Here is a 24742-nt window from a genome sequence, read left to right as displayed (position 1 = left end):
CATTTGCAGAGCAACAACCACTGGATGAAGATGCAATTTATTATCAATGAATTATTATTGAAGTACAGTCAAATAAAGTGCAGCAGTTGATTCATGCTTTGCAAGGGTTTAAAAACAAGTAGCAAGCTGATGACCAGTAATGTGTTCTGAAGAAGGGTATCGACCCGAAACTTCACCCATTCCTATCCAGAGGTGCTGCCTGTCCCGCTGAGTTACTCCAGCATTTTGTGTCTATCTGCAGTTTATACCAGCATCTGCAATTCCTTCCTACGATCAGTCATGTGTTTTTGGTAGTTTTGGCCAAAGAAGATATATCAGGTCAACATTTTGGGTAAATGCAGCAGTCTACTTCAAGGGTTGTAGATAGGACCTTGGTTTAAACTTTCATCTGAACATCACAATTTTATCTTAATACCGGATGGAAATGCTCACCTAAATTGAACTGATGTCTTCATGAGGGTTGAACCATGAACTTCAAACTCATGTAAACCAACTGAGACCAGTAAATATGATCTAAGTAACCTGATCTTTAATTTTGGGCAGGTTGGTATAGAGTCAGTATAGTGAATGATGGAATTAATGCTCCTGAGATAATTTGGAAAATGTGTCATAAAAAATACTTTGTATATCAACAACTTTTAGTGGACTGTGATGTGGTCTTTTGAAAGTGAACATAAATAGTTAATAGCTTGTGTGAACATTGGATTATATTCAATAATTTTCATCTTTATTGAAGAACTATGTATTATCTTTCACAGTGGTTGTAATACTTCAATGATTTCTAATTTATTTATTGCTGGGTTTTTTCCGTCTAGGGTAATGAAAGCAAAATATTGCCATTTCTCATTTATAGTAGATTCTTAACACTGCAAGAACAATAAAATGTTTTGAAAATAACTGAATTTCAATTATTAGTCTTCTCTTGCTCAGATGTCTCTTAAGTGAGGGCCTATTTCAGTTTTTATTGGAAAAAAAATATTTATAAGACTCATCAAATTTTATATAGTTGGTCTTGTGGGATGTTACCCACAGATATGCACTTATGAATTGCAGTTCCTGTAACTTGCCTCTATTTCATTCTTCATAATTCCCTCTCTCAAAAACATTCCTTCACTTTCCCTTCCCTTTTTTGCTTTTTTTGCCTCTCTTTTCCTCTCATGATATCTTTTTTTGGTTTTCATGCTTCTCTAATTTTTGCACGACTCCTCCATTCTCTGTAAGTGTCCCACACCAGAAGTTTGATGTAGAAGTACAAGGTGAAATGTTGGTGCATGTTGGAAATTTAGCTTCCTGGCTTCACAGTTAGTGCTTTTAGGAGCAATTCAAAAATTATATATTACTTTACATTCACACTCCTATGCATTACCCATGAACTTGTTTAAATATCTTTTAAACATTGTTATTGCATCTGCCTCAACCACTTCTTCTGGCAGATCATTCCCTATATGCACCACTATGCGAAAAAGCTGCCCCTCAGGTGCCTTTTATCTTATCCCTACTCATCTTAAACTTATACCCTCTAGTTTTAGACTGTGTACATTCACCTTATCTCTGCCTCTCATGAATTTATGCACTGTTATAAGGTTCTGCTTCTGCTGCCCCTTGACGGTTCTGCTGGAGATTAATTACACAGATATGGACTTTCAAGGTAAAGATGCTTTGCGTTCTTATTGTGCACATGGAGGCAGAGGGAGTCAGACAGTCAAACAGTAGGAAATCAGGCCCTTTGGCACGGCCCCTTGCCGACCCAGATACCAATCTACACTAATCCCATTTTCCTGGCCCGTATCACTCTTTTCCTTTCCTGTCCATGTATTTGCGCAAATGTGTTTTTTAAACGCTATAATTGTACCTGCCTCTACCACCTTCTCTGGCAGCTTGTTACATATATTTACCATTATCCCTTAATTCTTCTTTAAATATTTCCCTTCTCACTTTAAAACAATGTCTTTTGGTTTTAGTCCCATTCACCCACCTCCCCTTGGGAGACTATCTCTGCCCTTCATAATTTGGTGAACATTTCCAGGGTCACCCCTCAGCCTCCTGTGCTCCTGGCAGAGTAATCCCAGCCTATCCAAGAGCTCGTTGTAACTAAGGCCTTCTATTTCAGGCAACATCCTGGTGAATTTCTTCTGCATTTTTTATTGCATTACTGCATCCTTTCTATAGTGTGGTGACTGGAACTGCACACAATATTCCAGTTGTGGCCTAACCACTGCTTGTATGACTGCTGCAGTTGATTGTTGTACTCAAACCCCCAGTCTATGAAGCCAGGCAAGCTGAATTCCTTCTTCACTACCCTATCTACTTGTGTCTTGAACTCATACCCTGGTGCCTTTCTGCACATCAACACCTATAAGGTCCCTGTCATTTACTGTATACGTCTGGTCAGTAATAAATGTGTTTTACCTCACACCTGGCTGAATTCAATTCCATCTGCCGCTGTTTCACCCAAATTTCCAGCTGATCTATATTCCTCTGAACCCGTAGGCAACCATCCTCTCTATTTGCTAAAGACTTTAATTCTCCTTCCCATTTCCACACAGATCTTTCTGTCCTAGGTCTCCTCCATTGTCAGAGTGAGGCTAAACACAAATTGGAGGAACAGCATCTCATGTTTCGCTTGGACAGCTTACAGCCCAGTGGTATGAATATTGATTTATCTCACTTCAGGTAGCTCCAGCATTCCCTCTCTCTCTATCCCTTCCACACCACTAGCTTTTCTTTTTCACCCAACAAACAGCTAACAATGGCCTGTTTCCTTTATCATCTTCACTTTTTTGCATATCTTCCATTCATTGTTCTTTATCTCTCTACATTAACGTCTATATCTCTCATTTCCCGTATCCCTAACCAGTCTGAAGAAGGGTCTCAACCTGAAAGGTCATCCATTCCTTCTCTCCAGAGATGCTGCCTGCCCCGCTGAGTTACTCCAGCTTTTATGTCCATCTGCTCTCTCTTTGTAACTTGTTTTTGTATCAGCAACACATTTACATATCAGACCACAGAAAATCTCCTCTAAGCCACTTATAGATATGACAACTAAAAAGATCCAGCACCAATCCCTGTGATATACCACTGGTTTCAGACTTTCAGTCAAAAAAGCAACTCTCCACTACACATGCCTCATATCATCAAGCCAATGTTGGATCCAGACAGACTAAATACCTTGGATCCCATGTGACCTAAATTTCTGCACCGGCCTACGGTGATGGACCTTGTCAAAAGCCTTGCTAATATCCATTTTTACTGTCTTGCCTTTATCAATTTTCTTAATAAACTTTAGACTTTTCAAATGACTTTAGACTTTGGCAATACAGTGTGGAAACAGGCCCTTTGGCCCATGCCAACCGGCAATCACCCTGCACAGTAGTACTATCCTACACACTAGGGACGATTTATAATTTTACTGAAGCCAATTCATCTATAAAACCTGCACGTCTTTAGAGTGTGAGTGGAAACCGAAGCACCTGGAGAAAACCCACAGGGACAATGAACCAAACCCATACAGATCACACCCGCAGTCAGGATCGAACCCGGGCTCCCGGCACTGTAAGGCAACAACTCCACCGCTGCATCACTGTGCCACCCTAAACGTAATCAGAATTAAGAAGCTGAATTTCCCCATACACAAAACCCTGCAGATTCTTCCTCTTCAGTCTTTGCCTTTACAAATAATCATAAATCCCACCCTAAGAATTTCTTCCAATCATTTTGGTAGACATAAGGCTCACCATCCTTTTGTTTCGTGGCTTATCCCTACCACTCTTTTTGAATATGGGTACAGTGTTATCTACCTTCCAGTCTACCAATATTCCAGCCATGGCTAAATATGAAGCAAAAGTCTCCATCAGAGTTCCCAGCAGCCTTCTCCCTTGTTGCTCTTAACACCCTGGGACAGATTTCGTCCGGCCATGGGGATATGTGCACCTTAATGTGCATGAATATGGCTAACACACCCTTTGTCCTCATACACATATGTTTCAAATTATCAGTGTACACCTCCTCTAACTCGCTATCCTCCCTATCATCTCTCTGGTGAATACTGACGTGAATTATTCATTCAGGATGCTGCACATAAACGCTGGTGCCACAAGAAAACTTTACTTTAGTTCCCTGAGGAGATTTACTCTTTCCCTAGCTGCTGTCTTACTTCTAACATATTTATAAAAGTTTTTGGAATTCTCTTTAATTCTGTTGGCCAGTGCTATTTCATATCCTTTTTTGCACTCCTCACTGCTTTTTTAAGACAGAATTACAAAGTGCTGGAGGAACTCAACGGGCCAATTCTGTTAATAACATTGAATCTGAATGATTGTCTGTTCCATGATGTGTCTGCGAGGATCCATCTACCCATAAATAGTCTCCAACTTCTTTTTCAAATGGACAAGAATCCAACTTCTTTTTCAAATGGAGAAGAATCAAGGTGCCAGAAGCACGATATCTCAGATTTTACCTGTTGACATTCAAATTAGGACACTGGAACTCAAACAGCTCAACGTAGCTAGTTTTCTAAATTGTACCAAGATGTAATGCCCAAACAAATTTGGTTGTCCTATTAAGGAATTCACTTTCAATTAATTAGCTGTAGTACACCAGTAGATGGTAATATTTCAATTCGAGGTTGTCCTCTACCTCTATAGAGTTTTCAGTTAGTGAGGAAACTTGTGGTTCCGGCAAATAACCATTTGGTTGATCTAATGATTGTGACATGTGACAGCTTAGGTGGTCTTAATTATGTTTCATCATACGATTGCCATTCAAATGAATCACAAATAAAATTAGTCACGTTAAGATTATGATCTGTCTTGATAATCACATTCCTGACAGTATATCTCATATAAGATCACCTACTTCAAAGTGGCAATAATGAAATTTAGCAGCATTTTGTACCTTCAGGTTTGTTGCACTATCTATGGCTTTTTGAAGACCATTGTCATTCTGACCTGACTACCCACCTGTAACACAGCTGGTGACTCCTGCAGTTGGATATTGTGCACTCTGGCAGTAGGATAATTGGATACAACCTTTGCCTCAATTTCACATCCTGATATATTTTTCAGTCCAACTTCTACTGTTGCCACTCTTGTGCAAAATCAGCATCAGTGATGTTCCTTCCATTGTCCATCATAGACAACCCTGGAAGGACATGTATAGCAAAGATTACTCTGGAGCTTGAAATTATCATCTGCGAAGTAGAAATGTTTCCTTCCACTTTTAATGTGCATCTATAAAGATCAGAATCATTTATTCCCCAAACACGGACAGGCTTAATCCACTACGTGGATTTCCCCCCCTTCAATCGGGGGGAAATGGATCTACCAACAAAGTAATTCAAGGACCCTAATATTGTGGATAGCTTTGGACATTGACCTCCAACTGTTTGTTCATTCCAAATCACATTCCAAAACACCTGGCAAAATACTTAATGTGAGATATACATCTAGTTTTGCATCTAGTTTTGCTGCTTATCCTTGTGGTGGTATAACTTCTAGATTACCAAAGAACCAAGTAATTCTGCATCCTTAGCTTGTACCTCTCGCAGTTACATAACAAAAAATTGTCACCTTCACACTCTCCTGTTTATACACGTGGGAGGGTGGGATCATGCCTGATCATGGTAACACGCAGTTGGTATTGATCACAGTGCTTTACTCTGATAATATTCTAGCTGAGGTCAGCTGAGGTATCCTGTGGCTTTCCAAAAACAAAACCTGAGGTAACTTGTGATCCATGAGAATCACAAAGTTCTGGCCTAACAAGACCTTGTGGAACTTCCTTACTCAGTAGGTTACTGTCAAACCTTCTCTGTCCAATTGCAACAAACTTTATTCTCCCTTGGTAGGAGACCTTGAAGCAAAAAACAATTACAGACTGGTTCTCCATTCGGTCTGGAAAAACTACATCAGTGCTATATGGTAAAGCAACAATCAGGATCAGAGTGAACAAGAACCTATGAGTTCAGCAAAATTGTTTCCATTCCTGAAACAAAGCTTTTTGTTTCGTACTCGATTTTCAAAATGTCTTATGATTAAGTAGCTCATGTATGGGTCCTAAAGCTATGGTTATAAATGTCAGGAGTCTTCTAATATAATCTGGAAGTTACAAGTAAGCTTTTAATTCTGCCAATTTGGTCAATCTAATTGCATTCAATAATTCAATCTTTTTAGTTTGTCCTTGTTTATGAATAGATTTTCAACATCTTAAACTATGATAGGTTACTTCTGAGGCAGAAAGTATGTACTCATCCCTCTTCAAATACATCCCAGCCTCTCAAAATCCAGATTCTCCAAGCGTGTCTGCTGTCTTTCAAATAACCTGGACTTCATCAAAGTAGTCTTTGGCTGTAATCAAACTTTTTGCTGTTCTGTTGAAATGTCTGGAGCTTATGTTTTCCCAAATGAAAATCCATAGTATTGGATGAGTCCAAAGTGAGTACTAATCTATGAGCACTATTTGAACCTTTGTCTAACTTGATGTAGTGAGCATGTGACATGTCAGATTCATGAAGATCTGTCCCCCTTGAAGCAAACAAATCTCAAATCCTCTGGTCCTCTGTTAATTGCTACCTTAAAATCTCCACAGAATCCCATGGTGCCATCTTACTGATAAAGGAATAACTGGAGCAGCCCAATGTGAAATGGCAATGATAAACTCTTCCTGTAGTCTTATCAATTCTTCTGGAACTTTCCGCTTTTTTTTTAGGTTTAAGTTAGGCATTACGTTTAGCTTTATCCTACAGGTGAAGTTTAGCTTCTATTCCAGGTTCATCACAATGAAATTAAAGTGCTTGTCAACCATAGTAAGTTTCTTCATGTTGTTGATCTTTCCCTAGCTTATCTATAGTAGCCAGTTTCAGCCTCTCAAATTGGATCCTTGCCCTGGAATAATTGAAGAGCTTCGCTTCACTTCCATTGCTTCTCACTTTAACTTGGCACATTTCTATCATGTCAGTAATTTCCACAGTGGAGGCTACAATGGAAGACGCCAATATTGCTTTAATTCCTGATCACACATCACCATTTCTGCATTAACAGCATCAATTTCCATTGGGTTTTTCTTTCCTTTAAGTGTACTGATGCACGGAAGGCTCAGTGAAATTCTGCAGTTCACCAGATCTGTTTATGTCATCACCTTTTTCAGCCAATTCATGTACACAATACCCTCAACTCAACTTCTCAAGAACCTTTATATTGCTTTGTTTTTTCAGTTTGCCAAGGTCTTGCTTTGTTTTCAAAGTGCTAACCAATGTTCTTGGTACTACAATACAGCCAAAGAGAGTCTTTGCAACTGCACAGATTAGCTCAGCATTTCATGCTATTAATGTCCCCACTTCTGGTAGTTTTTACATCTGAAAATGTCACAGAGCTTGGTCCCACCTTGATGATGTTTTAAATTTTATACTTACTTCATTGCTGTTTAAATTGCCCAAGTAATACTGAATTACTTCTCTAAGTTTCTCTCATTGAGCAGTGTCCTTTCAGTATGCACATGTTGGATTCCATGAACAATGCATCATCTCCAAACACACTGTGTTCAGCAATATGCCTCAAATCTGCATCAATAGATGATCTGGATGCTGCTTCCTGCTGTTCAACATGTACCTTTGAACAAAAGAACTAGGAGTGGGGCAATCCTGCTGTCACCATTTTAACTATCTCTATAAATGTTGTTGGAAGCTAGCAAGGTTTTCACCAACTTGTATATTTTATCACCTACTGAAAGAATAAAGGCGAACTGCTACCCTTCTGAAATGTCATTTGCAATATAATTGTTCTATGTCTTCTACTTAATTAGCGCATGATCAGATTGAACTATTGAATGAATCTGAAGAACCTATTGTGATTAGCTTGATCTGGTTATGTTGTAATTCAAGAGATGCAATGTGGTCTTGACCATACAGCCTCACAGTCCTAGAGAGGAATAGGGTGGCATCTTCTTCTTGCGTTTGAGGCAGCAGAAGTTATGAAGCTGCTTCTGCTTCTGCTGTCTCTGTTTGTTGTCGTTCGCCTGACTGAGGTCAGTTGACAGGGCTCACCACGGGGAGGTCGACAACATGAGCCCCAGGGTGGCATGGTGGTGCAGTGGTAGAGCTGCTGCCTTACAGCACCAGAGACCCGGGTTCGATCCTGACTATGGGTGCTGTCTGTATGGAGTTTGTAATGTTCTCCACGTGACCTGCATGGGTTTTCTCCAAGATCTTCCATTTCCTCACATACACCAAAGATGTACAGGTTTGTCGTTTAATTGGTTTGGAATAAGTGTAAAGTGTCCCTAGTGTATGCAGGATACTGTTATTGGGTGGGGATCGCTGGTTGGTGTAGACTCAGTGGGCCGAAGGGCCTGTTTCCACGCTGTATTTCTAAACTAAACTAAACTAATTAACCTGAAATCCTTACAGTAGGCAAAACAAATTCCCATAATCATCCTGGTTAATCTTTGTTTATCCTCTTGTGATTTATTGCAACAGAACAGTTCAACATCTTCAAACATCAAGAATGCACCATACATTTCAAACTTAAACAAGTGAGACTATGTAGGAAGCCATTTTGATTATTTTTTCACTAGAAGGCGCTATAAATGGAATTACAATACCAAGAGGGCATCATTAATCAAATTATAATACAGGTTATACACATGATGCTTGTAGCCAAAGGATTATCAGACTCTTCTCATGTCTACTTCGTCCTATTAATTGATGAATAACTTTCTACTCTCATGAAATTACTTTTCTTTGTTGTGATTTATAACACCAGTAGTTTGCTCAATAACAATAAAACTTGCAGCTAGCAGTTACAAATTGGAGTTGGGGGGAGTGGGAATTTGGGGGTGAGGAAGGGCAAACACAATTACTCCATCTTCCCCATTCCCTTAATGAAAAATGCGCAATTTGCAGGGAGGCCTGTGAAAGGAAGCAAAAGATGCTGTCCCAATTCAGGAAGTAACTATTTTGCAATATTCAAATGTATTATATTCAGAAAGGTGTGGTACATGGTGGCAGAACACCTACTGGCGGGACCTTTCTTAGATAGATGAAGAAAATACCCAGGTAGAATAGGAGCATATCCCCATTAGTCCACAACGATAAATCAAGGCTTTCTGCACTTTCTACGGTGAGCAGGCATTTTCTACAATCAAATTCCAGGCAATCAAGCATGATTTAACAATCCAGCTCAATATATTTACCAGATGGTTTCTTGCCATTCGGAAACCTATGAGTTTCGATAAATGATCTTTTTGGTGTCTACATTTTCAAAGTTGGCAGTTGGCAGTTTGGCATAGCCAAAGTCTAGCTTTGGCCTTAGTTTCCTAATGTCGATTAACATTCTGCTAACTATATTTCATACAGAGGTTCTTTGCAACCATTTAGAATATTTCAGTCTTCTTGTGATAAAGTACAATAAAAGGACGATATCTGTAGGCATTTTGAAGGAACAATGTGAATTGCTGTTGCTCATCGACACATCCTATTATTGGATCACAGGAGAAGCTTTGTGGGTGAATTATGGCTTCACTAATCCATTGACAAATGCTGAGGCCTGATGCCCATGTGTTCCATTTCACACCATTAGGATCTTTCACCTTGAGTGCAGAACTTTGAAAACAATCCATTTATCCTGATCACTCCAAAATAAAACCAGCATTAGTATCAGGTTCATCTTAATTTATCATCAAGAGCAAAGCTCACTACCCAGGGCCCCTTTTTAAAATTAGCTGACATGCAGTGGCAATCTGTTATTATTAACCCAAACCAGCACCCCAAGTAAGTTGAAGCATTTAAATAATGTATGGTTAAAATATTTGAACCTTCATCCCAAAAGATAGGTGTAAAGTAGTATGAAAAAGGATCTCAACCCAAAATGTCACCCATTCCTTCTCTCCACAGATGCTGCCTTTCCCGCTGAGTTACTCCCGCTTTTTGTGTCTATCTTAGGTGTAAAGTCATTCTATGCCAGGTGACTTTTAAAAATGTATATAATATTTATTTGCGATGCCCAAAAGATTATCAGCTGGTGACCCGCCTCTGAATGTGAAATTTGGGTAATATTAAGGTTGTCTTGCATTTTCAGTGGAGATGCTGATTTTCAAACTATTAGGCTGCTGCACTGCTCATTCATATTCTTAACTCTCCTCGTAACGGTCCTCGAGAATAGTTTACATCCATCAATGTCAGATTTAATAGATTTCTTTCACATTCTTTTTTTTTAAAGTTAGTCCTGCTTTTCTAAAAATTGTAATACCTCTTACCTTATCTTTTCAAAGGGGAGAAGATGTTGAAAGTGTGTGTAGTTAATAGGTGTTGAGTGAAGAGCATCAGATAATTGAGGAGCAATGTGACCTTTCAGATGTCATGTCTAACATTGATTTATTTGTTTAACATTTGTAACTAGAGTAGTCTACTGAGATGAAATATCTCATATTTTGCCAGTTTCTGATGACAGTGGGTTAAATCTATCTGATGAACAAATGCAGAGCACTTTTTTTTAGCCCTCCAAAGACCATTTCCACATTGCCACATCTTAAATTGCCTTTTCTGCAAATGTTTAGAAGAAATGCTGTATCACTATTGTTCTATGGTAGTGGATACAGTGGCGATTCACTTAACTCCCCTAACCTGAAAGCCAACCAGTTTACCAATTACTAATCTGTAACCAATCACCTAAAGTTCAGCTTCAGGATGTTTTCCTCTTTGTTGTTTTGCGTTGTTTAATGAAATGTTGAAATTTAGAACTCAAGGTATATGAAATTGTGGGCAGAATCATACTTCCTACAGTTCTGTTATACATCAGTAAACTAATGCACATTTTCTGACGTCCACTGGGGTACTAATTAGACGAATGACTGCTTTGCTAATAAAATAAGTGCCAAAGCTTCCTGCAAATATTTCAAAAATGAAATTAACATAAAACTTAATTAATTGACTAAGATTGTTTCTCTGGACTTCAGTGCTTGGAGTTTCTTCTTGTTGTCAGCTAAGTGACTAAGTAAAGATTCAGATGAGGCTCCCGAGACTGAAGAAGCCACATTAGAGGCCTGAGAAGCACTATGGAGAAAGATAGCTGAGGAAAATGGAAGCAACTCCTGCTATGCTACAAACCTTTGCAGAGCTTGGGAAATTAAATAATCTCGGAGGACAGCTGAAATAGGTAAAGATATTGTTTTAACATGATATGTATCATATTTCTCCATGACCTACCGTACTGTGTGTGCCATTAAAAGGGTTAAAAAAAACATACTGTTAATACCCCTGGAAACAATAATGCCCTCTTTAGCATCATGTCTCAGATTTTACAATGTTCCATAAAGGATTTTTTAAAGCGGTAAAAATATCCATGAGGAAGAGCAATTACTAGCATTATCATCATGGGATGAATGCAGACACGTGGATAAGTTGTCAATTTCTCTCATATTTCTTTAAAACGCTGTTTTCTCCAAACAAATGAAACTATTGATCGCAGGAAGAAGAGAACAATTCGAGGACGAAATCACAGGCTCCAGATTTTGATTTATTTTGCAGACTGGACAATGGAAAAACTGAACATAGAACATAGAACATAGAACGCTGCATCACCGGCACAGGTCCTTCGGCCTACAATGTCTGTGCCGAACATGATGCCAAGGGCAACTCTTATCTGCCTGCACGTAATCTATATCCCTCCATTACATGCATATTCACGTGCGTATCCAAAATCTCTTCAATGTCACTATCATATCTGCCTCCACCGTCAGCCAAGCACCGTCTACCCACTGTGTAAAAAACACATCTCATTAATCTTTACCCCTCTCACCTTAAAGCCATACCCTCTAGTATTTGATATTTCCACCCTGGGAGAAAAGTTCCGACTCTCTACCCTATCTATGCCTCTTATAATTTTGTATATTCTTACAGAGGCCAATGAATCTACATTCTTTGGAATGTGGGAGGAAACTGGACCACTCGGAGAAATCCCATGCGGTCACAAGGAGAATGTATGTACTCCACACAGACAGCACCTATAGTGAGAATCAAATCTAGGTTTCTGGTGCTGTAAGACAGCAATTCTACCACTGCGCCACTGTGCTGCCCACTGTTTATTTTGCTATACAAAGCAGGAGATATCTGTTACAATAAAGCATAATGAAAATATATTTTTTTTACCAAAGCCAGTTAACCTACAAACCTGTATGTCTTTGGAGCGTGGGAGGAAACTGGAGCACCCGGAGAAAACCCATGTAGTCACAGGGAGAACATACAAACTCCGTACAGACAGAACCCGTAGTTATGTTCGAACCTGGATCTCTGACCCTGTAAGCAGCAGCACACAATATTCAGTGTCAGGTAACGGATGCCATTGCAGGTGATCACATTGTGCACAGTAACATATTTGTAACAAAGCAACTAGCTGCTAAAATAAAAACTTCCTTCAAGATCAGTTCAATCAGAAGTTATTAATCATGATCAGTTCTGTCAGCTGTCAGCTGTAAGAAAACAGAAGCAAAATTTAACCCCACATTCATAAGTAGCAAAGTGTTGGTTAGAAATCAATGTTATGAAATAAGAAGGAGATAATAATCAAGAAACCTGTTGAGAAGTAGTAAGCTAATGACAGAAACAAGCTTCATACCTCTTAAGCGATAGCACTTCATCCAAGAAATAGCTGTCAGTGCTTCTAATCTAGTTAATTTTAGCGAGTGTAAATGCTTCCATTTTTGGAACTGCCAAATGGATCATGAAAAGAGATGCAGTGTGAAAATGCACCATTGTGTAGCATGTGGGAAGGCACATTAAAATGCCACTAATAGGTAATCTACATCAGTTTCTTCCAGAGCTGGGGGGATTATTTCTTTCAGACAGGGTGCAGGATGTCACACATATTGGTAACACAGTTGCGAGACCTTCAGTACACTTACATGAGTAATTTCAAGAGGTGCACCAGATTTGCAAACCTAGTTTGTGCTCCTGTGCACTCCTCCATCAACGCAATGTCATGGGAAATGGATTGCTCACACCAGAAGATCAAAGCTGGGACCCACATCTGTAATGGGAAATCAGATATTACAGTGGCAGAGATAGACAATCAGGAGAAGCAATGTTACGGCTGTTGCCCTGCCTTGCTGAGCCCACCTAAAAAAAGATGGTTTTAGAAACATAGAAATTATAAAAACATAGAAAATAGGTGCAGGTGTAGACCATTCGGCCCTTCGAGCCAGCACCACCATTCATATGACCATGGTTGATCATCCAAAATCAGTACCCCATTCCTGCTTTCTCCCCATGTCCACTGTTTCTGTTAGCTCTAAGTTCTACATCTAACTCAATATATAGTCTTCCTTGAACTTCATAAACCTCATGTCCATCAACAAGATTTCTATGACTGACTTCAGTTGCATATTCCTCAAAAGCAGCTCAGGTAAATGTAACTCCCTTCGATTATACGCAAGCAGCCCTATCACCTCCTGTTCAGACCTGCTCTTGTAACTGATGTCCATATTATTTATTTAGTCAAACACGTGCTCCATCTTTGCAACAGTGGCACCGAACATGAAGAACATGTGGACTAACATCACTGCTACATGCCCTGTGATCTTCACACATAGGCACATCACACTGACAGAAGCTCATGAACCAGTTTTCGTTTGCACACTCTGGAAATGCTTTTTGCAACTAATAAACCATTTGGATCTTCAAGTCAATAGTTCAACACATTAAAAAAAACTGTGCTACACAGCTGAATAGGCATTGCAATATTACTGAAAACCACAACAGGAGTTTGTATGTTAAGCTAGTATGTCTATATGGAACAGTGTATGCTGGTACTGCTTATTATATATAACAAATATATAGTGAACATTAGTGATGTATCCCTATGGTTAACCAATTGTGCATCATGACTTGCACTTCATGTAAAAGCGTCAAGCTTATTGCTTTCTCATTCTAACATTTTTTCTCAATTAATAATAGTTGAAAAGCAATCAGATATAAATTACTGTATAACACAAATGACAAATAATATTGCAAAAATACAATAGTGCCAATGGTTATGCAGATGTAGAAAGCTGCCCATGTGCTTTATTTTGCAATTACTTTGTTTCAGTAAGGTTCCACTGAAAATAGCTCAGTGCGTCTTCTTTGTGCCAAACAACCCTAACATAGATGCTGTATCATTAACATTTTTGCTCTCAAATACTGCACTCCATGAGTGCTTCCATGGGCTGAAACAAACCTCTGACAACATAAGCATCTTAGCTTAGCTGAATGTTTGGTCTTAAACACTCTCCATCACAAAATCGGTTGCTTCTGCCACATTTATATTCCATAGCAACTGATCTCCAGCTGAAACCTTTGTTCACTTTTGTGAGAATTCCAGATTTAATCTTCACTGAAATTCCTGCAATCTAATCCATCTAATGACTGTAAATATCACATTAGCAAGCATGTGCTACAACTACATGAGGATCCATTGGACATGAAATGGATTGATATTATGAGAAAAACAATCTGGATTCTAAGGCTTTGTTTATAGGAGATAATGGCCCTGAACATTATTTATACAGGTAGCAAAGTTAGGATGATAGTTTTGCCACCTAACACTACAAACATTTTGTAACCAAGGTATCATTTTGAAATTTCACGTTTAGTAGTCGCATCATATAGTGCAAAAGGTGATTAAGGAAGTAACAAAAGTTTAGTCAATTATTTATATATAGAAAGATACGCCACAAAGGATGCAATTAACACCATTGCAGCACTTGTGATGGAGTTAAGCAAGTAACGATGAATGATGGTTGTGGAAGTTATGATCTGAAGCAGTGAATGAATGCAAAGGCTTCCTTATAACCAGTATTGAGAGCTATAGTGTTTGGCTTGAAGGTGAGGCAGACATTGACAGTGTTCATGTAGAAGGAATTGAGGAGGTTCTTGCATCATGTTCGGAGGAACATTCAACTGAGGACATTCAAAATGCAGGCTGCAGTTGAGTTAAACACTCAGTATGAGAATGTTAAAGGATTCTATTTCTAAAATAAAAGAGGCCTTTTGCAATTTCCAAGGATAACAATCCTGAAAGGAAACATAGCATAAAGGTTGCCCATGGCTTCGAGTTAAACATTGATTATTATCAGGACGAAGGGTCTCGACCTGAAACGTTACCCATTCCTTCTCTCCAGAGATGCGGCCTGTCCCGCTGAGTTACTCCAGCATTTAGTGTCTATTTTCCGTTTAAGCCAGCATCTGCAGTTCCTTCCTACACATTATTATCGGGAGTTGTGTGAAGAAAGGTGGCGAAAATAATAACACTTGCCCTCAACTCTTTGATCAACATCTACCTCCTCCAAACCAATGACATCAACATCACCAGACAAACCTACCCAGACCTACGATACGATACGATACGATATATATATATATATATATATATATACGATATATATAGGGAAACGGAAAATGGATCAGGCCGAACCACAGAGATTGGACGTAGTCTGCAGCGGCACGGAGCTTGCTCTTTGTAGTGGTGGAGGACATCAACATCACCTGAGAGGGCAATTCAAATTCATACAGACTGAGGGCACTGGAAAAGGGTTACTGGTTGCCTCTCTATTAAAATAAACTTAACCCAATGTAAGTAACCGAAACATGGGTTGAAGTCTTGGGATTGAATTAGTAGCGCCGTAATTTGCAAGCATTGCGAGACTACCCTATTGCTTTTTTTGCATGAAGTCCTCTGCCAATGCTGGCAAGAAGGAGCTGCACATAGGACATGAGGGATGCCACGATCATTACCCTCTACAAGAAAAAGGGCGAGAGAAGTGACTGCAACAACTAGAGCTAGAGATAGAGCTCTAGGGGACGACCAGCCATGATCACAATGAATGGCGGTGCTGGCTCGAAGGGCCGAATGGCCTCCTCCTGCACCTATTTTCTATGTTTCTATGATACGATAGAACTTTATTTATCCCAGGAGGGAAATTGAGCTGCCAACAGTCATAAAAACACAAAATACATGAAAAATGAAATTAAAGTGATGAGTGGAAAGAATTGGGGATGTGCAAAGATGTGCAAAGATTGGGGAGTGGGTGGGGGGGAAGGGGAGTCAGTCTCAGTCGAGATTGGTAAAACATCTGCAGCATCTTACTGCAGACATTGAAGGAGCGGAGCCTTCTCAAAAAGTGCAGCCGGCTCTGTCCCTTCTTGTTCAGGGCCTCAGAGTTCCTGGACCAGTCCAGTTTTCAGTCCAGGTACACTCTGAGGTATTTGTACTCCCTAGTAAACTGCACATCCACACCATTGATGGAGGCAGGAGACAGGGGTGTTCCTCTCTTCCTAAAATCCACCATTAAGTCCTTAGTCTTGTCAGTGTTGCCTATTGCCTCAATGCCTAACTCACTCATCACTCTTCCCTTCTCCTCCAGCAGTAACTGAGGAATCATCTGTTTACTTATCATACCACCTATTTCAGCAGAAATGTTACCTTTTTCTCTCTCTTAGTGTCACATTCTATGTAATTAAAAAACAGATTTTGATTATATTTATCTATTTTAATTCAGGTTATCAAAAATCCTAGTACTAGGTGCCTTGTACCAATATAGATGTTTGTTAACAATGAGTTTTTTTGGAACCTAAACCTATCATTAACCAGAGGAGACTTTACTGGGAGAGAATTCAAAATCACTGGAAAATGCATCACACCATTGATTTCAGCCAGTTGAGAGCATATGGGAAATCTCTGCTCAGAACTCGCCATTATGATCACAGTGGTCAACCTGTGTTAATTACACTGCTGCTAGCCTTACTAAGTCAAGTGATGCACATCTCCCACCACAGAAGGGAGACAGTCTCCATTTCTCAAACCTCACTTTAGAGTCATCGGTTGATGAGGTGGAGAGAAGAAGAGAAGTCATCCACTCACTGGCTCCTAAGGCAGCCCTCTGGGCATAACACTTAAGAAACATTGGGAAGGGAACCAAAGGAAGACAAAGCAGAATAAATCAGAAGGCATGCCATGCTTAATCATGAGATTGCAGTGTAGGTTGGGAGCCAAAAATTCCAAGTGGTATATTATTTGATTATTTTATTTGATAGCAAATTTACATTAAGAGTCATATTTCAATGAATGATCACTAATAATGCTTGTTATTTTATTTTACAAGATTTATTGACTAATTAGTTAATTTTAACCTTTTCTAAGTAATTCCTCTTGATAGTTTTGCTTCCTACTCTAAAACAAAACTTTGCTGCAGTTAATGTTATTGGATGAAATAACCTCTCTGTGTGCTATTAATAGTCTGTCATATCGGGAAAAGCATCTAATGATGTATTCCCATTGGGCTGGGTTTAGTAATCGCACCGTCATTTGCCCTATTACATCTACACCTATTTCAAGTATGTATTACTGATTTGCAATGAAATTCATCTTCCCTTCCTTAGCCACTCTTCTTAATTGGACTCTTTGAATGTTGTTTATCTAACATTTCTTTGTCCTATTTGTCCTGTGATAAAAACAATTAGCATAGGCATCCTGATTATTTCTAAAGTAGAATTTGTTTTGTTATTTTTTTCTTCAGTAGTTAATTAAGCTACTGAACAGTCAGAAAAGTTAGAAATATTTCTGTTATTAATGGACCATCAGCACTAAATGTGTTATCTCTCTAATTAGCCATTATTTACGGGAAGAACAGAGCAAAGAAAATTAAGGTTTGATTTATTGGTTTGTGGGCTTGGACAGTTTCACTATATTTTAGCTGTATGCTCAGTTACTTATATTTTTATGTTTTTCACAAATTAAATTATACAATCTTTGATTAAGGGTTGTGTAATGTTACACACAATGTTACATACAATTAAAATTCAACACAAAAATACTTCCTATAATTTTACTTTAGGAATCCGTGACAACACAGTTGTAACCTGTGTAAACTTGATCTGGAAATTGTTGGATTGTAAACTTGGCAGTATGAATACTTCATTGCCATAGTAAACTTGCCTTTTCTAAATCTACTATTCATATTGTGTTGATATCATTCTATTTAATGGAGTGATTAGATCCACCCAATATATAGACGAGCATCACAATAGATGGCATATGTAAAATTCAACACTATGGAAGGTTTATGAGTGTTATGCTCACTTATAAATATTTTTGATATTTATGTCATAAAGTCATAAGGTCATGTCATTGGAACAGAATTAGGCCATTCGACCCATCAAGTCTACTCCGCCATTCAATCATGGCTGATCTATCTCTCCCTCCTAACCTCATTCTCCTCCCTTCTCCCCATAACCACTGGCACCTGTACTAATTGAATCTATCTATCTCTGCCTTAAAAAATCTCTGCCATTGATTTTGCCTCCACAGCCTTCTGTGACCAAGAATTCCACAGATTCACCACCCTTTAACTAAAGAAATTCCTCCTCATCTCCTTCCTAAAGTAACGTCTGTTAATTCTGAGGCTGGTACCTCTGGTCATAGAGTCTCCCACTAGTGGAAACATCCTCTCCACATCCACTCTATCCAAGCCAATCCAATCCTTTTAAATTTATAAATTTGAGAAAACCCTTGGGCAAAAATCCCAATATGTCTAACCTGTGCAGTACACTAAATCACTACAGCAGATTGATAAAACTGTGGTTTTGTAGGCTGCCTCAGAAGGCATTTAAGAGAAACCACATTAGTGTATAACAAGGATAAAATATAGATCAGACCTAAATTGCAGTAGGTTTGTTTGAATTAGCCAAAGTATGTGTGTGATATCCCATAAACAATCAACCAGCAAGATTTATATTTATTTGATAACATTCTCCAAAGAAAATGTCCGACATTTGACTGCTGAAATATATCAGCATGAATACTCATCCATACCATCAAAATCTATGTCAAGAATAAGCTTTGGACCAATTTTTATAAACTGCACAAGTACAGATTCGCTCAATCCCTGCATATATGCTTGCAGCCTTTTTGATTGTAAAAATAAATTTAGCATTTCATAATTTCACTTATTCTCAACGAAAACTATATACATATCATCATTTAGGTTAACATGTTCTGCAGCTTTTAGTTTTCAGTTTTCATGAATCACAGAATATCAATTTGGTGCAAGTGAAAGAAATAGGATTTGCAAATTTCAGACAATAGTTTCATTTGTAAGATGAATAGATGATTACATTAACATACTGAATATACAATTCAATATACAATGGTCAGTCTTCTTGATGTTATTTTCCCTTTATAAAGGACTGAACAATGAACCAGGTTGGCCTGAATTGGGCCTGGCATCCAAAGTTGGGTGCATGTTGCCCGCTCACCCACACCAGACTGGTTTGATGCTGAGGGCCACCCAAGCAGACTCTCTTTACCTGACTGTCATCCAACAAAGCAGGCTAGGTCGCAAGTGACACCCAGTTACAGCCTCCAACTGCTGAGACTTTAATGATCCCCATCCTTTACAATATTCTCACAGCACACTGACAGCTTCTGACAAACTGACAGTTGTCAAATTATTCTTTGAGTAGTATTTAAGTGTTTAAAATGTTCTCATAGATTCATAGAGTCATAGTTATAGAGTGATATAGTGAAAACAGGCCCTTTGGCCCAACTTGCCCACACCGGCCAACATGTCCCACTTACACACGGCCACCTGCCCACGTTTGGTCCATATCCCTCCAAACCTGTCCTATCCATGTGCCTGTCTAACTGTTTCTTAAATGTTGGGATAGTTCTGCCTCAACTACCTCTTCTGGCAGCTTGTTCCATACACCCACCACCCTTTGTGTGAAAAAGTTACCCCTCAGATTCCTATTAAATCTTTTCCCATTCACCTTAAACCCATGTCCTCTGGACCTTGATTCACCTACTCTGGGCAAGAGACTCCCGATCTATTCCTCTCATGATTTTGTGTACCTCAATAACCCCTCATCGCCCTGCGCTCCAAGGAATAGAGAGTCAGCCTACTCAAACCCTCCCAAAAGCTCAGACCCTCTAGCCCTGGCAACATCCTGGTAAATCTTCTCTGTATCCTTTTCAGCTTGATAACATATTTTCTATAACACGGTGCCCAGAACTGAACACAATACTCTAAATGTGGTCTCACCAACGTCTTATACAATTGCAACATGACCTCCCAACTTCTATACTCAATACTCTGACTGATGAAGGCCAATGAGCTGAACGCCTTTTTGACCACCTGCAACTCCACCTTTAAGGAACCATGCACCTGCACTCCTAGATCGCTCTGCTCTACAACACTTCCTAGAGCCCTACCATTCACTGTGTAGGTCCTGCCCATGTTCAACTTCACAAAATGCAACACCTCACATTTCTGACATTTTAATTTAAGCAGTTGTAAATAGCATAGAGTGATAGAGTGATAGAGCTGTGATCCCTCCATGAGCACCCAAACACTAGAAGATCCTGTTCCCCAGAATCTTCTCCAACAACTTTCTCACCACTGGCAAAAGGCTCAACGGTTTGTAGTTCCCAGGCTTGTCCTTGCTGCCCTCCTTAAATTACAATACAACTTTAGTCACTCTCCAGTCTCCCATAACTCCATCTGTGGCTAAAGATGATGCGAATATCTCTGCAAGGGCCTCTTCAATTTCTTCCTTAAATTTCCATATGGTCCATGGATGATGTACTTGGTCAAGCCCTCTGCATTTATCAAACTCGCTGATATCTCCTCTTTGGTAGTTGGTAATTGGTCTAAGACATCACAACACATACAAGCTTTAATTCCTTAGCTTCCATGTTCTCTTCGGTGAATTAGAATGAGACTTAATTATATAATACCTCCCCGATCTCCTGTGGATCTACACAAAGACAGCCATCTGATCTTTAAGTGGACCTATTCTTTCCCTAGCCACCCTTTTGCTCCAAATATACTCTCATAATCTCTTTGGATTTTCCTTTACCTTGCCTACCATGTACTTTTCTTGTCCTCCTGATAGACTTCTTATGTGTACTCCTACACTTTATATATTTGCCATGGGGTTTGTTTGTTCCTAACTTCCTAAATCTGACACACTCCTTCTTTTTCCTGACCTGAGCCTCGACATCTTTCATCCACCAGGGTTCCCTAAATTTGGGGAACTTGGGGCAGTCATTGGAAGTGTCTTTAGAGCAGTCAGTATCATGGTTGCAGAGGTGCTGAAGGTCCTGACGCATATGAAGATTGATAAATCTCCGGGGCCTGATCAGAAATATCCGAGGACACTGTGGGAAGCTAGATATGAAATTGTAGGAGCCCTCAATAAGATTTGTGAGTCCTCGTTAAATACAGGTGAGGTGCCAGAAGACTGTAAGGAGCCAAGTGGTGTGCCCCTCTTCAAGAAGGGGTGCAGGGAAAAGTAGGGCATGAGACGTGAATTGGCCAAGATAGACTGGCAATTGATTCTTAAAGGGTTGACGGTAGATATGCAATGGAAGGCATTTAAAGACCGCATGGATGAACTACAACAATTGTTCATCCCAGTTTGGCAAAAGAAAAAATCAGGGAAGGTAGTGCATCCGTGGCTAACAAGGGAGATTAGGGATAATATCAAAACAAAAGATGAAGCGTACAAATTAGCAAGAAAAACCAGCCTACCAGAGGACTGGGAGAAATTCAGACTCCAGCAGAGGAGGACAAAGGGCTTAATTAGGAAAGGGAAAATAGATTTTGAAAGAAAACTGGCAGGGAACATAAAAACTGACTGCAAAAGCTTTTATAGATATGTGAAGAGAAAAAGATTAGTTAAAACAAATGTATGTCCCTTGCTGTTAGAAACAGGTGAATTGATTATGGGGAACAAGGACGTGGCAGACCAATTGAATAACTACTTTGGTTCTGTCTTCACTAAGGAAGACATAAATAATCTGCCGGAAATAGCAGGGGACCGGGGGTCAAATGAGATGGAGGAATTGAGTGAAATCCAGGTTAGTCGGGAAGTGGTGTTAGGTAAATTGAATGGATTAAAGGCCGATAAATCCCCAGGGCCAGATAGGCTGCATCCCAGAGTGCTTAAGGAGGTAGCCCCAGAAATAGTGGATGCATTAGTGATAATATTTCAAAACTCTTTAGATTCTGGAGTAGTTCCTGAGGACTGGAGGGTAGCTAATGTAACCCCACTTTTCAAAAAGGGAGGGAGAGAGAAAACAGGGAATTACAGACCAGACATCGGTAGTGGGGAAAATGCTAGAGTCAGTTATTAAAGATGGGATAGCAGCACATTTGGAAAGTTGTGAAATCATTGGACAAAGTCAGCATGGATTTATGAAAGGTAAATCATGTCTGACGAATCTTATAGAATTTTTCGAGGATGTAACTAGTAGAGTGGATAAGGGAGAACCAGTCGATGTGTTATATCTGGACTTCCAGAAGGCTTTCGACAAGGTCCCACATAAGAGATTAGTATGCAAACTTAAAGCACACGGTATTGTGGGTTCAGTATTGATGTGGATAGAGAACTGGCTGCCAGACAGGAAGCAAAGAGTAGGAATAAACGGGTCCTTTTCAGAATGGCAGGCAGTGACTAGTGGGGTACCGCAAGGCTCAGTGCTGGGACCCCAGCTATTTACAATATATATTAATGATTTGGACGAGGGAATTGAATGCAACATCTCCAAGTTTGTGGATGACACGAAGCTGGGGGGCAGTGTTAGCTGTGAGGAGGATGCTAGGAAGCTGTAACGTGACTTGGATAGGTTAGGTGAGTGGGCAAATGCATGGCAGATGCAGTATAATGTGGATAAATGTGAGGTTATCCACTTTGGTGGCAAGAACAGGAAAGCAGACTATTAGCTGAATGGTGGCCGATTAGAAGAAGGGGAGATGCAACGAGACCGGGGTGTCGTGGTACACCAGTCATTGAAAGTAGGCATGCAGGTGCAGCAGGCAGTGAAGAAAGCGAATGGTATGTTGGCATTCATAGCGAGGGGATTTGAGTATAGGAGCAGGGAGGTTCTGCTGCAGTTGTACAGGGCATTGGTGAGACCACACCTGCAGTATTGCATACAGTTTTGGTCTCCTAATCTGAGGAAAGACATTCTTGCCATAGAGGGAGTACAGAGAAGGTTCACCAGATTGATTCCTGGGATGGCAGGACTTTCATATGAAGAAAGACTGGATAGACTCGGCTTGTACTCGCTGGAATTTAGAAGATTGAGGGGGGATCTTATAGAAACTTACAAAATTCTTAAGGGGTTGGACAGGCTAGATGCAGGAAGATTGTTCCCGATGTTGGGGAAGTCCAGAACAAGGGGTCACAGTTTAAGGATAAGGGGGAAGTCTTTTAGGACCGAGATGAGAAAAATAAATTTCACACAGAGAGTGGTGAATCTGTGGAATTCTCTGCCACAGAAGGTAGTTGAGGCCAGTTCATTTGGCTATATTTAAGAGGGAGTTAGATGTGGCCCTTGTGGCTAAAGGGATCAGGGGGTATGGAGAGAAAGCAGGTACAGGATACTGAGTTGGATGATCAGCCATGATCATATTGAATGGCGGTGCAGGCTCGAAGGGCCGAATGGCCTACTCCTGCACCTATTTTCTATGTTTCTATGTTTCTATGTATATGTAAAGTCCCTCTATTCTTGCATACTATTTAAAAATTGGCCATATATTCTCTCCAAATTATTTCTGCATCACTTTTCTGTTTGAAGATGTCCACGAACACAAATGGGAAACAGCATCGAATGGAGAAAAACATCAAATACAAATATTTCACAGATCTTTTATAAAATATAAATGTAGTTGACCTGCACAAAACCTGCAGCATTTTCAGATTGTTTTTAATTATCAGAGGTCTTCGACTGTCTTGGGAACAGCTACTCAAAACATCAGAAAATTAAAGCACGAAACAGCAATACAGCCGGAACAATTTTAAGTATTTCTAAGAAGTCTGATTCATAGAGATCTCAGAAAATGATCTTATGATTACTTGTATCTACAAATTTATTTTGTGTCTGCATGGTTAATCTAATTCATTGAATGGCCCACATCCACCAGATGAGGTTGAAATGTCGAGGAATAAAGCTAAGGTGTTTGAGGAAGAATATACATTTCCATACAGTAAGAAGTTGTTTTCAATGCCTATTATAGTAATCACCATGTCTGTGGCAATTCACAATTAGATGCCGATTGTTCAGATACAAACATAAACCAAGATTGGAGACATTAAATTGTTTTCAGGGAAAAAAAACAATGGAGAGTGTAATACAGTGCAAAGCCAAACAGGCCATGCAAATCATTGCAATACTGAACACTCTTTTCTCTTGATCTCCCTCGAGTTATATGGCATCCTTTGAATATTACCGGACCAGCAGATACGATATCCCTACTCTCTTTGATTTTACTATTCTTATAGGTTGCTCAGCAATATAATAAACAATACATTTTCCAGTGAACCAAGTAAATTTAAAGAGAATGAAAGATATCCAACTCCCACCACAAGAACCCATGTTGCTGACCCCTAGTGGAATAAATTGATGTGAGGTATAGATAGGGTAGACAGTCAGAACCTTTTCCCCAGACTGGAAAAGGCAAATACTAGTGGGCATAGGTTTAAAGTGAGAGGGACAAAGTTCAAATGAGATGTATGGGGCAGGAATTTTACACAGAGGGTGGTGAGTGCCTGGAACACACTATCAGAAGTGGTGGTGGAAGCAGGTACAATTGTGGTATGTTTTGGATAAGCATGCAGTTATGCAGGGAATGGAGGGTTATGGATTATGTGCAGACAAATAAGAGTTTGGCATCAGGTTCAGCACAGAGTTTGTGGCCTGAAGGGCCTGTTCCA

Source organism: Rhinoraja longicauda, chromosome 14 (assembly GCF_053455715.1).
Source record: "Rhinoraja longicauda isolate Sanriku21f chromosome 14, sRhiLon1.1, whole genome shotgun sequence".
NCBI lineage: Eukaryota > Metazoa > Chordata > Chondrichthyes > Rajiformes > Arhynchobatidae > Rhinoraja > Rhinoraja longicauda.
Note: the sequence above shows the minus strand (reverse complement) of the source record.